This window comes from Schistocerca cancellata, chromosome 11, assembly GCF_023864275.1.
Source record: "Schistocerca cancellata isolate TAMUIC-IGC-003103 chromosome 11, iqSchCanc2.1, whole genome shotgun sequence".
In the NCBI taxonomy this organism is placed as follows: Eukaryota; Metazoa; Arthropoda; class Insecta; order Orthoptera; family Acrididae; genus Schistocerca; species Schistocerca cancellata.
In genome coordinates, this window is record NC_064636.1 from 147,643,992 (window position 1) to 147,660,037 (window position 16,046).

The window sequence follows — 16,046 nt, forward strand, 5'->3', positions numbered from 1 at the left end:
ATGTGGTTTCTCTTTTCACTCGCGTTCCTCTCTCCGATTCGTTGCAGCTAATTGAGGTTAAGTTTGGCGTCGAATTAACAAATTGGTTTCTTTTACTTACTTTTTATTCAATCGTCAGTACTGCGAAGAGACTGATGGAGATGTAATGGGAAGCCCGTTGTCACCTATTGTGGCCAATTTGTTTATGGAGGGCTTTGGGGAAAGTGCATTGGAGTCACCGACCTTGAAACCTGCTTGTTTTTCAGATATGTAGACGATACTTTTGTTGTTTGGCCTCAAGGTAGTGACAATTTAAACTGGTTTTTGGAACACCTGAATTCAATCCACCGGAATATTCAGTTCACCATGGAGGTGGAAAAGAATGGATGCCTTCCCTTCCTTGATGTGTCGGTCAGAATCAAGACTGATGGTACGTCGAGACATTCTGTTTATAGGAGCCCTACTCACACTGACTTGTATCTGCGAGCTGATAGTTGTCACCATCCACCTCAGCGTGAAGGAGTACTTCGCACCTTGGTTCACAGGGCCCACGTTACCTCAGACCCTGAACGTTTGGCAGCTGAGCTGTCACATCTCGAAGTCACCTTTCGTCGGAATGGTTATAGTGACAGGCAGATGAAACGTGCGTCGCGCCATCAGCCTTCTGTGCAACGGGTGAGTCACGAAAGCAACCAAGTGGCGCCTAAGTCTACGGCCTTTTTGCCTTACGCAGGAAGCATTTCCAACAGGATTGGCCGTATTTTGCAGAAATACACTCCTGCAAATTGAAATAAGAACACCGTGAATTCATTGTCCCAGGAAGGGGAAACTTTATTGACACATTCCTGGGGTCAGATACATCACATGATCACACTGACAGAACCACAGGCACATAGACACAGGCAACAGAGCATGCACAATGTCGGCACTAGTACAGTGTATATCCACCTTTCGCAGCAATGCAGGCTGCTATTCTCCCATGGAGACGATCGTAGAGATGCTGGATGTAGTCCTGTGGAACGGCTTGCCATGCCATTTCCACCTGGCGCCTCAGTTGGACCAGCGTTCGTGCTGGACGTGCAGACCGCGTGAGACGACGCTTCATCCAGTCCCAAACATGCTCAATGGGGGACAGATCCGGAGATCTTGCTGGCCAGGGTAGTTGACTTACACCTTCTCGAGCACGTTGGGTGGCACGGGATACATGCGGACGTGCATTGTCCTGTTGGAACAGCAAGTTCCCTTGCCGGTCTACGAATGGTAGAACGATGGGTTCGATGACGGTTTGGATGTACCGTGCACTATTCAGTGTCCCCTCGACGGTCACCAGTGGTGTACGGCCAGTGTAGGAGATCGCTCCCCACACCATGATGCCGGGTGTTGGCCCTGTGTGCCTCGGTCGTATGCAGTCCCGATTGTGGCGCTCACCTGCACGGCGCCAAACACGCATACGACCATCATTGGCACCGAGGCAGAAGCGACTCTCATCGCTGAAGACGAAACGTCTCCATTCGTCCCTCCATTCACGCCTGTCGCGACACCACTGGAGGCGGGCTGCACGATGTTGGGGCGTGAGCGGAAGACGGCCTAACGGTGTGCGGGACCGTAGCCCAGCATCATGGAGACGGTTGCGAATGGTCCTCGCCGATACCCCAGGAGCAACAGTGTCCCTAATTTGCTGGGAAGTGGCGGTGCGGTCCCCTACGGCACTGCGTAGGATCCTACGGTCTTGGCGTGCATCCGTGCGTCGCTGCGGTCCGGTCCCAAGTCGACGGGCACGTGCACCTTCCGCCGACCACTGGCGACAACATCGATGTACTGTGGAGACCTCACGCCCCACGTGTTGAGCAATTCGGCGGTACGTCCACTCGGCCTCCCGCATGCCCACTATACGCCCTCGCTCAAAGTCCGTCAACTGCACATACGGTTCACGTCCACGCTGTCGCGGCATGCTAGCAGTGTTAAAGACTGCGATGGAGCTCCGTATGCCACGGCAAACTGGCTGACACTGACGGCGGCGGTGCACAAATGCTGCGCAGCTAGCGCCATTCGACGGCCAACACCGCGGTTCCTGGTGTGTCCGCTGTGCCGTGCGTGTGATCATTGCTTGTACAGCCCTCTCGCAGTGTCCAGAGCAAGTATGGTGGGTCTGACACACCGGTGTCAATGTGTCCTTTTTTCCATTTCCAGGAGTGTATGATGTAATGTGTTTTTCGACCACTTTCTTAGATTAAGGCCCTGTTGGCGTCCGTAAAAGATGATCTTGGTTTGCGTAAGGCTGGCGTCTATCGTATTCCTTGCAGATGTGGCATGTCATATATTGGTCAGACAATCGGGACTGTGGAAGTCCGGTGTATTGAACATAAGCGTCACACACGCTTACAACAGCCGAGCAAACGCGCTATTGCAGAACATTGCCTTGACGCCGGTCATCCTATGGAATACAACGCGGAGATTCTGGATTGCACGTCCAGCTATCGGGATAGGGTTATTAAGGAAGCTGTTGAAATCAAACTATCAAGTAACCTTATAAACAGAGATGGTGGATTTTGTTTAAAAGCTGCTTGGAATCCGGCTCTGTCTCTCATCAAAAAACAGAGGGACAATGCCGACGGAAAGTTTTGGACACTGTTATTCATGAGATTTCGTTTCTACATACTTCTGTAAATTTTCAAGCTGCGATTTTTTTTTATTTTGTGTGGAACTGTTGTTGTAGCTCTAACTAATCTTGTTAATATTTAGGTAAAAAGTGTATGTGACCTTGACGTAATCGTCTGCTGTGCCCAGCTGCATGCAAGCCACTTTGAAACATACCTATTGTTGTGTGAATTTTCATCTTTCCTCACGCCGCTGCAGCAACTTTGAAGCGTAAGTGCTCGCATAGCTACAGAAAAGAGAGGCTGTTGACCTCACTATTGGCATTTCTTTGCAGAACGCACCACAAACACGACACACTATTACTTGGAAACATATGATTACACTTTGGAGCTCGTATTTTGTGCTACTTACTGAAAAGTGATGAGAAATATTTTACGTCTGCACACCTGATTATGACAAATATCTTTCTACGAAAGTTGAGAGAATTTTTACTGAGTTAAGAAATGCCACATGGCTAGTGAATGATGTTTTTTATTCTTTGCTTTGTACATAATTGCTTATTTTATTTGATATCTAGTTTGTAGCTGCACTGCAGCATTGGTTTTATAAAATAAAAAAATAATACAAATGCTAATGTATACACTTTCTGTCAACTGATCTATTAAATAATAATCTCATGATCCACAATCTTAAAAAAGAGCACTTGGAGAGGGAAGTAGCGTAAAGAGGAATTGCATACATAATTTTCTTTTCAATGACTTGGTAATTTTTTTTTTTTTTTTTTTTTTTTTTTTTTTTTTTTTTTTTTTTTTTTTTTGTAGAATAATTTGTCGTGGTGCACCACTCCAGTGTTAAGATGTGACATAGACATTAAGATATGAATAGACGTTTCCCTTATCTGTATTGCTGTCTTTACAGTAATGTTTTTTTTTACTTGTGCTTTCTCGTGTTTAGGTATTTAATTATGCCTTGACAGTGATAGCATTGTGGATAGGTTTCACTGAATATGCTGGTATAGAGACCTGTCTAAACTATGCTTTCGTACAGGGAAGGCAATATGTTCTGCCTGTCAGATGGTTGTTGCATTAATCTGTGCTTTGTGTTGTACGTTTTGGTGAGTATGTTGTTGTTGTTGTGGTCTTCAGTCCTGAGACTGGTTTGATGCAGCTCTCCATGCTACTCTATCCTGTGCAAGCTTCTTCATCTCCCACTACTTACTGCGACCTATATCCTTCTGAATCTTCTTAGTGTACTCATCTCTTGGTCTCCCTCTACGATTTTTACCCTCCACGCTGCCCTACAATGCTAAATTTGTGATCCCCTGATGTCTCAAACATGTCCTACCAACCGGTCCCTTCTTCTTGTCAAGTTGTGCCACAAACTTCTCTTCTCCCCAGTCCTATTCAATACTTCCTCATTAGTTATGTGATCTACCCATCTAATCTTCAGCATTCTTCTGTAGCACCACATTTCGAAAGCTTCTATTCTCTTCTTGTCCAAACTATTTATCGTCCATGTTTCACTTCCATACATGGCTACACTCCATACAAATACTTTCAGAAACGACTTCCTGACACTTAAATCTATACTCGATGTTAACAAATTTCTCTTCTTCAGAAACGCTTTCCTTCCCATTGCCAGTCTACATTTTATACCCTCTCTACTTCGACCATAATCAGTTATTTTGCTCCCCAAATAGCAAAACTCCTTTACTACTTTAAGTGTGTCATTTCCTAATCTAATTCCCTCAGCATTTCATTTAATGAAGAATTGGTCGAGTAAACTTTAAAATATTGTTGTTTGTTGAGCTCAGAACTTCTATCGGAGCTAGATATGTCAATCATATTTTATGAAGAGTGCTTTCATGCGTACGGTATTTTTAATTACGAAAAGTTGACCGTGGAAGTCTTAAAACATTACTGTCTGTTGAACTCCGAAGGTGGATGTGATGTTAAGATAGATAAAGGGGTTTCTATGTAAGTGATGAAGTAGGTGTGGTTTATTTGTCAGTAATATTGGGTCCATGGACATTGTTTACATTAATGTAAGTTGTTGGAAGGAAACAATATGTGAAATATATCTTGAAAGATTTTGTGTTCTATAAGACAAGCTTTGTTGTAATTATGGTTATTGTTAATGTACTATGTTTGTAATAAAGAAGTGTGTGGCAACTACAACTGATTTCGATTGTGATTTCGGTGTGTCCTTAGGGACACACTCCACATAGTACTGTTAGAAACTACACCAATAAATCAAACAAATAACACACAAGTACACATGTTCGAAGCACGATTCTGTTTCTAAAAGGTATCTAGGTAACGTGTCAAACAATGGCACAAAATGACGGATCTACAAGTGTACAATCACAATGTTAGCACATGCCAGCTGCTACCAGAATACCAGTTGGCATGTGAAGACCAACAGATCCAGAGTTGCGCCCTTCCCGCCTCAGTGCTGCTGGGGTCTGCCTCCCACACTCCCTTGCTCCATCCCATTGTCTCACTCTTGCATGCACCTTTCTCTCCCTCCTGAACACAGACTCCATTCCACCCTCCCATACTCCCTCCCTGTCTGCCAACCCCACCTCCCTCCCTCCCAACGTCACTTCCTTCCCTCCCAACCCTCCGTTATATTGGACAGACACAGCGCTGCATAACACAATGCATCTCTCAACATTTGAGAAGCGTCCGCCTCGGACAAAAAGAAAAATCCGTGGTAGCGGAGCACAGCCGTAGTGAAGAACACACGTTTCAATTTGAAGAAACCATGAGACTGTGTAGAGCGAAAGGTTCTGGGGCTCTATTATTAAAGAGGCAGTGGAGATACGGGTCAGTGATAACCTGGTCAATCGGGATAGTGGCTTCCAACTCACAAGGGAACCTCCCCATCGCACCCCCCTCGGATTTAGTTATACACTCCAGGAAATGGAAAAAAGAACACATTGACACCGGTGTGTCAGACCCACCATACTTGCTCCGGACACTGCGAGAGGGCTGTACAAGCAATGATCACACGCACGGCACAGCGGACACACCAGGAACCGCGGTGTTGGCCGTCGAATGGCGCTAGCTGCGCAGCATTTGTTCACCGCCGCCGTCAGTGTCAGCCAGTTTGCCGTGGCATACGGAGCTCCATCGCAGTCTTTAACACTGGTAGCATGCCGCGACAGCGTGGACGTGAACCGTATGTGCAGTTGACGGACTTTGAGCGAGGGCGTATAGTGGGCATGCGGGAGGCCGGGTGGACGTACCGCCGAATTGCTCAACACGTGGGGCGTGAGGTCTCCACAGTACATCGATGTTGTCGCCAGTGGTCGCCGGAAGGTGCACGTGCCCGTCGACCTGGGACCGGACCGCAGCGACGCACGGATCCACGCCAAGACCGTAGGATCCTACGCAGTGCTGTAGTGGACCGCACCGCCACTTCCCAGCAAATTAGGGACACTGTTGCTCCTGGGGTATCGGCGAGGACCATTCGCAACCGTCTCCGTGAAGCTGGGCTACGGTCCCGCACACCGTTAGGCCGTCTTCCGCTCACGCCCCAACATCGTGCAGCCCGCCTCCAGTAGTGTCGCGAGAGGCGTGAATGGAGGGACGAATGGAGACGTGTCATCTTCAGCGATGAGAGTCGCTTCTGCCTTGGTGCCAATGATGGTCGTATGCGTGTTTGGCGCCGTGCAGGTGAGCGCCACAATCAGGACTGCATTCGACCGAGGCACACAGGGCCAACACCCGGCATCATGGTGTGGGGAGCGATCTCCTACACTGGCCGTACACCACTGGTGATCGTCGAGGGGACACTGAATAGTGCACGGTACATCCAAACCGTCATCGAACCCATCGTTCTACCATTCCTAGACCGGCAAGGGAACTTGCTGTTCCAACAGGACAATGCACGTCCGCATGTATCCCGTGCCACCCAACGTGCTCTAGAAGGTGTAAGTCAACTACCCTGGCCAGCAAGATCTCCGGATCTGTCCCCCATTGAGCATGTTTGGGACTGGATGAAGCGTCGTCTCACGCGGTCTGCACGTCCAGCACGAACGCTGGTCCAACTGAGGCGCCAGGTGGAAATGGCATGGCAAGCCGTTCCACAGGAGTACATATAGCATCTCTACGATCGTCTCCATGGGAGAATAGCAGCCTGCATTGCTGCGAAAGGTGGATATACACTGTACTAGTGCCAACATTGTGCATGCTCTGTTGCCTGTGTCTATGTGCCTGTGGTTCTGTCAGTGTGATCATGTGATGTATCTGACCCCAGGAATGTGTCAATAAAGTTTCACCTTCCTGGGACAATGAATTCACGGTGTTCTTATTTCAATTTCCAGGAGTGTAAGTTGGCACAGTGGATAGGCCTTGAAAAACTGAACACAGATCAATCGAGAAAACGGGAAGAAGTTGTGTGGAACTATGAAAAAAATGAGCAAAATATACAAACTGAGTAGTCCATGCGAAGATAGTCAACATCAAGGATAATCTGAGGTCACCAGAGCCGTGGTCCCCCAGTTAGCGTGAGCAGCTACAGAACGAGAGGTCCTTGGTTCAAGTCTTCCTTCGAGCGTAAACTTTTATTTTCAGACAATTATCAAAGTTCAGGCACTCACACATAATCAACTTCGCTCTCCAAAATTCCAGGACGTGTTCAGATTTGCTTGGTTATATGCAGGATTTGACGGTCTACACACGGAACAATTTGAAAACGTTAAAAACATATGTTTTGACAGAGTACAGGGAAAAGTGTGCGACTGTGAAACTGTTGGATTCATTTGTTGCAGTTTATGTGACAAACTGCTATGTTTTCATCACTTTTTTGGGAGTAATTCTCACATCCACAAGAAAACCTAAATCGGGCAATGTTGAAGAATCTTTTTACCCATTCGCCAAGGGTACAAGTTAGGTGGATCGACAACATATTCCTGTCGTGTGACGCACATGCCCTCACCAGTGTCGTATAGAATATATAAGACGTGTTTTCATGTGGAGGAACCGGTTGACCTATGACCTTGCGATCAAATGTTTTCGGTTCCCATTCGAGAGGCACGTCCTTTCGTCTACTAATCGCACGATTTTGCGGTGCGGTCGCAAAAGACAGACACTAAACTTATTACAATGAACAGAGACGTCAATGAACGAACGGACAGATCATAACTTTGCGAAAATAAAGAAAAATTTTTCACTTGAGGAGAGACTTGAACCAAAGACCTCTCGTTCCGCAGCTGCTCACGCTAACCACGGGACCACGGCGCCCTTGGCTTCCGATTATCCTTGATGTTGCCTATCTTGGCATGGACTACTCCGTTTGTATATTTTGCTTATTTTTTTCATAGTTCCACACAACTTCTTCCTGTTTTCTCGATTGATCTGTGTTCAGTTTTTCAAGGCCTATCCACTGTGCCAGCTTATAACTAAATCTGAGGGGGGTGCGATGAGGAGGTTCCCTTGTCAGCAGCGCGTTCAACACAACATTGCCACGAATGAGACAAGAGCGCACCAGTGGAGGCAAGTCGGTGGCGGCGGATGGAATAAACAGACCGCAACAGGAGCCGGCGCCCGCGGCTCCCCCCTCCCCCCCCCCCACCCACCACCATTCATCGCCGCGCCGGTACCGATCGCTCCTGATTGGCCTGACCGGCGCCGAGGATGGAGAGAAGCCTGTGGTCCAGCGGCTGTAAAGATCCGGACGAGACATGAACCCGACACGTCACCTGAAGATGGCAAGTAAGAAACTTGCCGAAACGTTGCTGGAAAACAACACATTGACTCGGCTGTCAACCCGAGAAGATTTTATCATTGATCTTATGGTTGTTGCTTATTTAAATGGTTTACTGTTTCATTGTAATAAAACTTAATTGTAACATTTATTAAGTTAACACTATCACCCAATATTCATTTAGTTTATATATTTTTAATAATGCAATATTAAACAATAAGAGCTTTCGCTTTTCTTCTATGACAATAAAAATTGCCCATTTACATTTAGATTTATTGTCAATAAAGAAGTACATTATTGCTGGGTATGGCATTGTTGTAGTCAGCCTGTTCTGAAACCTCTGTTAGAGTGGATATACATACACTCCTGGAAATTGAAATAAGAACACCGTGAATTCATTACCCAGGAAGGGGAAACTTTATTGACACATTCCTGGGGTCAGATACATCACATGATCACACTGACAGAACCACAGGAACATAGACACAGGGAACAGAGCATGCACAATGTCGGCACTAGTACAGTGTATATCCATCTTTCGCAGCAATGCAGGCTGCTATTCTCACATGGAGACGATCGTAGAGATGCTGGATGTAGTCCTGTGGAACGGCTTGCCATGCCATTTCCACCTGGCGCCTCAGTTGGACCAGCGTTCGTGCTGGACGTGCAGACCGCGTGAGACGACGCTTCATCCAGTCCCAAACATGCTCAATGGGGGACAGATCCGGAGATCTTGCTGGCCAGGGTAGTTGACTTACACCTTCTAGAGCACGTTGGGTGGCACGGGATACATGCGGACGTGCATTGTCCTGTTGGAACAGCAAGTTCCCTTGCCGGTCTAGGAATGGTAGAACGATGGGTTCGATGACGGTTTGGATGTACCGTGCACTATTCAGTGTCCCCTCGACGATCACCAGTGGTGTACGGCCAGTGTAGGAGATCGCTCCCCACACCATGATGCCGGGTGTTGGCCCTGTGTGCCTCGGTCGTATGCAGTCCCGATTGTGGCGCTCACCTGCACGGCGCCAAACACGCATACGACCATCATTGGCACCAAGGCAGAAGCGACTCTCATCGCTGAAGACGACACGTCTCCATTCGTCCCTCCATTCACGCCTGTCGCGACACCACTGGAGGCGGGCTGCACGATGTTGGGGCGTGAGCGGAAGACGGCCTAACGGTGTGCGGGACCGTAGCCCAGCTTCCTGGAGACGGTTGCGAATGGTCCTCGCCGATACCCCAGGAGCAACAGTGTCCCTAATTTGCTGAGAAGTGGCGGTGCGGTCCCCTACGGCACTGCGTAGGATCCTACGGTCTTGGCGTGCATCCGTGCGTCGCTGCGGTCCGGTCCCAGGTCGACGGGCACGTGCACCTTCCTCCGACCACTGGCGACAACATCGATGTACTGTGGAGACCTCACGCCCCACGTGTTGAGCAATTCGGCGGTGCGTCCACCCGGCCTCCCGCATGCCCACTATACGCCCTCGCTCAAAGTCCGTCAACTGCACATACGGTTCACGTCCACGCTGTCGCGGCATGCTACCAGTGTTAAAGACTGCAATGGAGCTCCGTATGCCACGGCAAACTGGCTGACACTGACGGCGGCGGTGCACAAATGCTGCGCAGCTAGCGCCATTCGACGGCCAACACCGCGGTTCCTGGTGTGTCCGCTGTGCCGTGCGTGTGATCATTGCTTGTACAGCCCTCTCGCAGTGTCCGGAGCAAGTATGGTGGGTCTGACACACCGGTGTCAATGTGTTCTTTTTTCCATTTCCAGGAGTGTACTTCATCGAAAGTGTAGACTGTGTTATGTGCTTTGTTCTGTGTGTAATTCGTAATTAATTTTGAGAGATTAACTGGAATGCAATAACATGAATGAACAGTGCTCTGTTGGACAGATAGCAAGTGAAGTGTGTCACAAAGCAGTTTTTGGTTCAGTTTCAAAAAACTTGAAAAATGTCAATGACTTTGATGAAGTAAAATTTTGATTAAATTTCGAGTAAGTTCTCCTGTAACATCAGCGTCCGAGTATCAAGAGAAGACATATATTCTGAAGTACAACCACATTTTTGTAAGAAAGTGCTGTGATCCACTTAAAGTTCATAAAAAGCCTATTTCTAAAGGTTTGAGGGAAATAAAACATGAACATCTGTCCTTGTGAAACAGCTTCCCAAGTGAAATGTAATGCGATTCCTCGAAATTCCCTGTGCCCAAATTGTTACTCAAAAATGTTTGTTGTGAATCCAGAACCAGACTCATATAACCTTGTTAACGACATTTATATTCCTAATGAAGGAGCTGTTAGCATATTGGATTTTGATTGTTCTAAGTTAGACGTATCTCCTGCTTCGAAAATAATAAAATTAAATAGCAGAAAAGGAAAAGCAGCTACTGAAAATAGGTACAAAAACATTTCAGACAAAATTAGAAAAGACTTGGAATCAAGCTTTAATAATACAGATACCAACATTATTTCTAAAGAAGAAGAAAACATACCTCCAGCATCATCTGACACTTAATATTCGAGCTTAATAGAGAAATTAAAAATTAAATGTTCAGTGACATCTAAAGAGGAAAAAGTAAAAATTTTAAATTTGCTCCCTGACTCAGGGTCAGGAGAAAAAAATAGTTCATAAATTCAACGTTTCTCATTGTTTGGTTGAACTAACTCGAAAATTAGTGAAAGAGAAAGGCATTCTCCCAGTTTTAGGAAAGAATAAATGAGTAGGTATAAGTGAAGAAACAATTAAAAAGATTCAGCAGTTTCTTGAAGATGATGAAAACAGCAGAATGTGCTCAGGTTGCAAAGACAGCAAAAGGGTTGTTATAAATGGAGTTAAGTAACAAAGCAGAAACGACTAGTGCTGTCAGATTTAAATGATCTTTACGTAGCTTTCAAAAATTCTCATTCTGAATGCAAAATTGGAAGGACAAAATTCTGTGATCTCCGCTCTAAGTGGTGTATTTTCGCTGGATCCTCAGGGACACACTCCATATGTGTTTGTTTATAATATAAAAATGTCAAACTGATGATTGTGGGTGAAAAACTCAGTGACCTAACTACAAAGAGTTACTAAATTTAATGGTCTGTGACACTAACAGTTATGACTGCATGTTGAGTTTGTGTAATAAATGCCCTGGTAAGGAAATCGTTATTGAATTGTTTCGCGAATATGAAGAGGAAATGCTAGACAGTGTTACCTTCAAACAGTGGTTCACAACCGACAGGGCAGCAGGGCAGAAATGATAACAGTGGTTAAATCTCAGGAAGACTACTTCGAATCTTTAACTAAAAAATCACCACTATGTTTCTAAAATCCAAAGTAAGTTTTTGAAGGACCAAAAGCACAACTTCATGAAACTGAATGCATAGTGCTAGCTGATTTTGTAGAAAATTCTACATCTGTGATTCAAGATGTAATACAAGGGTAGCACTGGGTCAATGAGCAGGCAATAGTGCATCTCTATTCTCTACTTTAAAAATGAGAAAGATGAAGTTTGCACTTCTTCAATTTGCATTCTAAGCGACTACTTGGAGCACAACACTTTGGCTGTACATGTGTTTCAAAAGTATGTAATAAATTACATAAAAGAAAATTTTCCCAAAGTTGAGAAGCTGATATACTTTTCAGATGGAAGTGGTAGTGAGTATAAGAACAAAAAGAATGTTTCAAATATGTGGAACCACAAAGTAGACTTTGTGCTGGAGGCTGAATGGCACTTTCTTGCATCTTGCCTTGGTAAAAAGGCATGTGATGGAGTAGGAGGTTCGACAAAACGTGAAGTAAGTAAAGCCAGCCTACAAAGACCAAAAACAGAATAAATTCTCACAGTACAGGACACGTATGTCTTTTGCAAGGATAATATTAAAGGCAATACCTATTTTCTGATCAAGAAAGAAGAAGTGGTTTTGCATATGGAACACTTCAAATCAGATTTGAAAAGTGTATAGCAATAAAAGGAACAAGGCATTTCCACAAATTCCTTGGCATTGCAGAAAATTTAGTTCGATGCTATGTAACATCAGAAACAGAAATTTATGATGATCATTGTGTCAGTATGTAATGCCGGAAATGCATATCCTCCTATTTCGATTTATTGTACTATAAATTTGTTTTCCTTATTTTGTTACCTGAATATATGACATTTCTGTGTCTTTACATATTGTAATTGTTTTACTATTTGTATATATATATTTATGCATTTATGTCGATGTATAATTGGTTTGTTTCGTAAATATTATTTGTATTTTTACGCTGGGTCTTGCCTAGGGAAAACTGCTATCGAAGGATTACATCGATAGGTCGTGTGAAGAATCAAAGTGTGTAGGATCTTTGGTAGTGTTAACTCTGTCGCGTGGAGCGCGGGCTAAGCAGAGGGGGTCTGGCTGGGGTGGTGCAGTGGAGCAGGTGTGTTGTGTGACGCTCCCGCGAGTTGCCGCGCTTTCGGGGTTTGGCAGCATGTAATTGCGCTCGACGCGCGATGATAGTTTCTGACATAGTGTCGCGGACGGGAAGCATTAGCTGGCGCACATCAAGAGCCCGTTTCGCCTGGTGACCGTGTCGAGAAGAAGGCGCGCCAACATCCAGCTTCTGCAACAGCGACGGCCGACAATGAGTGACTGTCACCACCTCCTTGATCGACGGCTTCAAACCTTCAATCAACCAACAAGGAAGACTGGAAGCACGTAAAGTTTTAGAACTGTATGGCAGACCTCAGCTTTTCAAACTGTTCAAATCACAAAATTACAGCAACGTAGCATGAATCTTTGTTGCTCTTGTCCCAATTGCATTACCAAGCAGGGTCCCTTCCTTTTCCGGAATGAACCCGAGTGTCGTTCAAATTCAAACGCCAGCATTAAAGTAACATTTTCTATTTCACTGCTTTAATTTCAAAGTTCAGTTAAGGTATTCATAGCTGGCTACAATATTCAGATTACGCAAGCACAAATTAAGAGTGCGAGTTTTGTTACCGTATTTTAGCTTACCTGTGACTGCAGCTCAGCTTGGTACGTACTAAATTTTACTATTGTTAATTGTTCAGAATCATTTAATTCAAGTTCAAAGTTAAATCTCTTATTTCTAAATTGCGTAGATTCAAGTAGCTTTTGAAATGATTGTTGAGGTAGTCCAAGACTAACCGTATTTTACTGAATTTCGATGTGCTTCAGAAAGAAAGCTCACCATTAACTTCAGTCACTAAATTAACTTTCGATTTTCCGGTTTTATTAATTTTTTTGCTAAATTAAGTCAGAGTGTAGCGAAATTTGTTACTTCTGACAAACTTTCAGTTTTCACACTACACGTGTCGACCTTCAGTTGCCACGCTTCTAGTGCTAATTATATGTGTAATAACCTTTCTTTTTCAGTTACTATAGTAATTGTCCTTAGGACTGGCAACCGTAATTTCCCCCAAATCTCAAATATCTGATTACCGCTAGTTAATTGTTAACGTAATGGCCGCACATTTACTTTCTTTATTAACTTTACCCCTTTTCATTAGCATTCTTCCTTTCATTTAGATGTAACCCTTTCCTCCCTCTTTACCGACAGATTAACTTCGGTGACGATTGCTTTTCCCAAATTTCCATTAGGTACACACAGTTTAATTTTTCACTGTCATTAAGGTCGATAAGAGAGGGGGAGGTTACAAGTACAATTACGTCTCTGTCTTTAACGTTGAATGACATAGTGGCATGTGTGTATGATGGACAGTGCTGGCTTGCAGAGGTTTGTGAAAACAAGGATGTTTTTGTGCATTTTTACCAACCTGCTGGCCCAAGAACATCATTCAAGAAATCTACTAGTGACGAAGTTTTGATACCAATGAAAAATGTTTTAAGGAAATTTTCAGTGCTTGAATTTACCACAGCAACTGGGAGGTCTTATTCTGTATCACAGAAGCTGTCTGAAGAAATAAGTGTTCTTAACATTCACCACCAGGTCTAGGAACAGTCGCATCTCGAAATATGTTAATTGAAAATATTTAAGTATGCCAAAGTAATATAAAAGTTAATTTCAGTGAGTTTCCACTTTTTGTATATAATTCAGTACCTTACTTCGATAATAATTGATTATATACCACCAATATCACACACGGATAGGCAATAGCCATAAGATCAGTTGTAGAGTAATGTGAATTATCTTCCCATTAAAAAAATTCATATCTTTGTTCACAGTCAGATATCAAAGTTGAAACTTTTACAGTACGTTGCTATCATATAGGTATACAAACTGTGAAAAAATCATATTTTTATATTCAGTCACAACTGAGATAACTAACCCCAAACTTTACAAAATATGAAAATTTTCACATTTCAAAAATTCGTAAAAAATTAAGGAAACATTTGTAAGTGTTCTTGCTCAATATGAGGCTAGCAGTGCATGATATCTAACTATAGGAAAAACAGACTCTCATAAATCACTCCTTGTTTGTTATTTTTGGGTCTAAAAAGTGGATTTTTGAAAATTTGGATGCCAAACTTTGGAGGTCACTTCGATTTGTTATTTTTGAATTTAAGGTATTTTGTGTAACAGACAAAGTTGTAGAGGACACTTTTCTAAAAACAATCATGTCAATTGCAATGTTGTAACATAACCCAGTGCAGAGATATTCATATTTTTGCTAACGTCTCAAAATTGAAACATCGTCGCGACCTTACGAACGAAAATGGCCGCCATTCAGAAAACGTGAAAAGTAAAATTTTTTTAAAAACTGTTTTGATCTTCTCAATTATAGGGTAATAACATATAAAAAAATTGAAATATTTAAAAATGGTCAAGCAACCAACTTAATTTTTATTGGACCACTTGATTTGGATTGACCCCGTATGAATGAAATAATAAATTCATCTCTTTCTGAAGGGGTCACTTACATACCTGAAGCTGTCCCTGATTATCTACTCTAGCACTTACCGAATTTAATATGAAATTTCCCATTTAATGTGAAATTGTTTTTCCATAATCAATTTTATTCTCTTATGTAGGTTACTATTGTACCGTATTACTGACTCAACAGTTTCATATTTCAACACTTGGTTACACAGGTACATATATATATATATATATATATATATATATATATATATATATATATATATATAAATTTGGACTTATTCAGCATTTTCACGTGGAGGACACACTTGTTTTTGGGGCTATTGCCCCGACAGTGACAGGAAATCTTCTGATTGGGGCAGAACGACGACGAAAACAAAAATCCCGAAGTTGTTGAGTTCAACCCTGCCTGAAAAGAAGGGACGACGGCAGAGGATTATATTCAATGTTTATGAAAGAACCGAGGCCCGAAGATCCACAAGAACATCGGACCTTCGTGAGGATGGACAAGGCCTGTTTCGAGAAGAAAACGGTCGTCGACCAGATGCGCAAAACTATAGACCTATATTTGTGACGTCGATCTGTTGTAGAATTTTAGAACATGTTTTTTGCTCGAGTATCATGTCGTTTTTGGAATCTCAGAATCTACTATGTAGGAATCAACATGGATTCCGGAAACAGCGATCGTGTGAGACCCAACTCGCTTTATTTGTTCATGAGACCCAGAAAATACTAGATACAGGCTCCCAGGTAGATGCAATTTTTCTTGACTTCCGGAAGGCGTTCGATACAGTTCCGCACTGTCGCCTGATAAACAAAGTAAGAGCCTACGGAATATCAGACCAGCTGTGTGGCTGCATTGAAGAGTTTTTAGCAAACAGAACACAGCATGTTGTTATCAACGGAGAGACGTCTACAGACGTT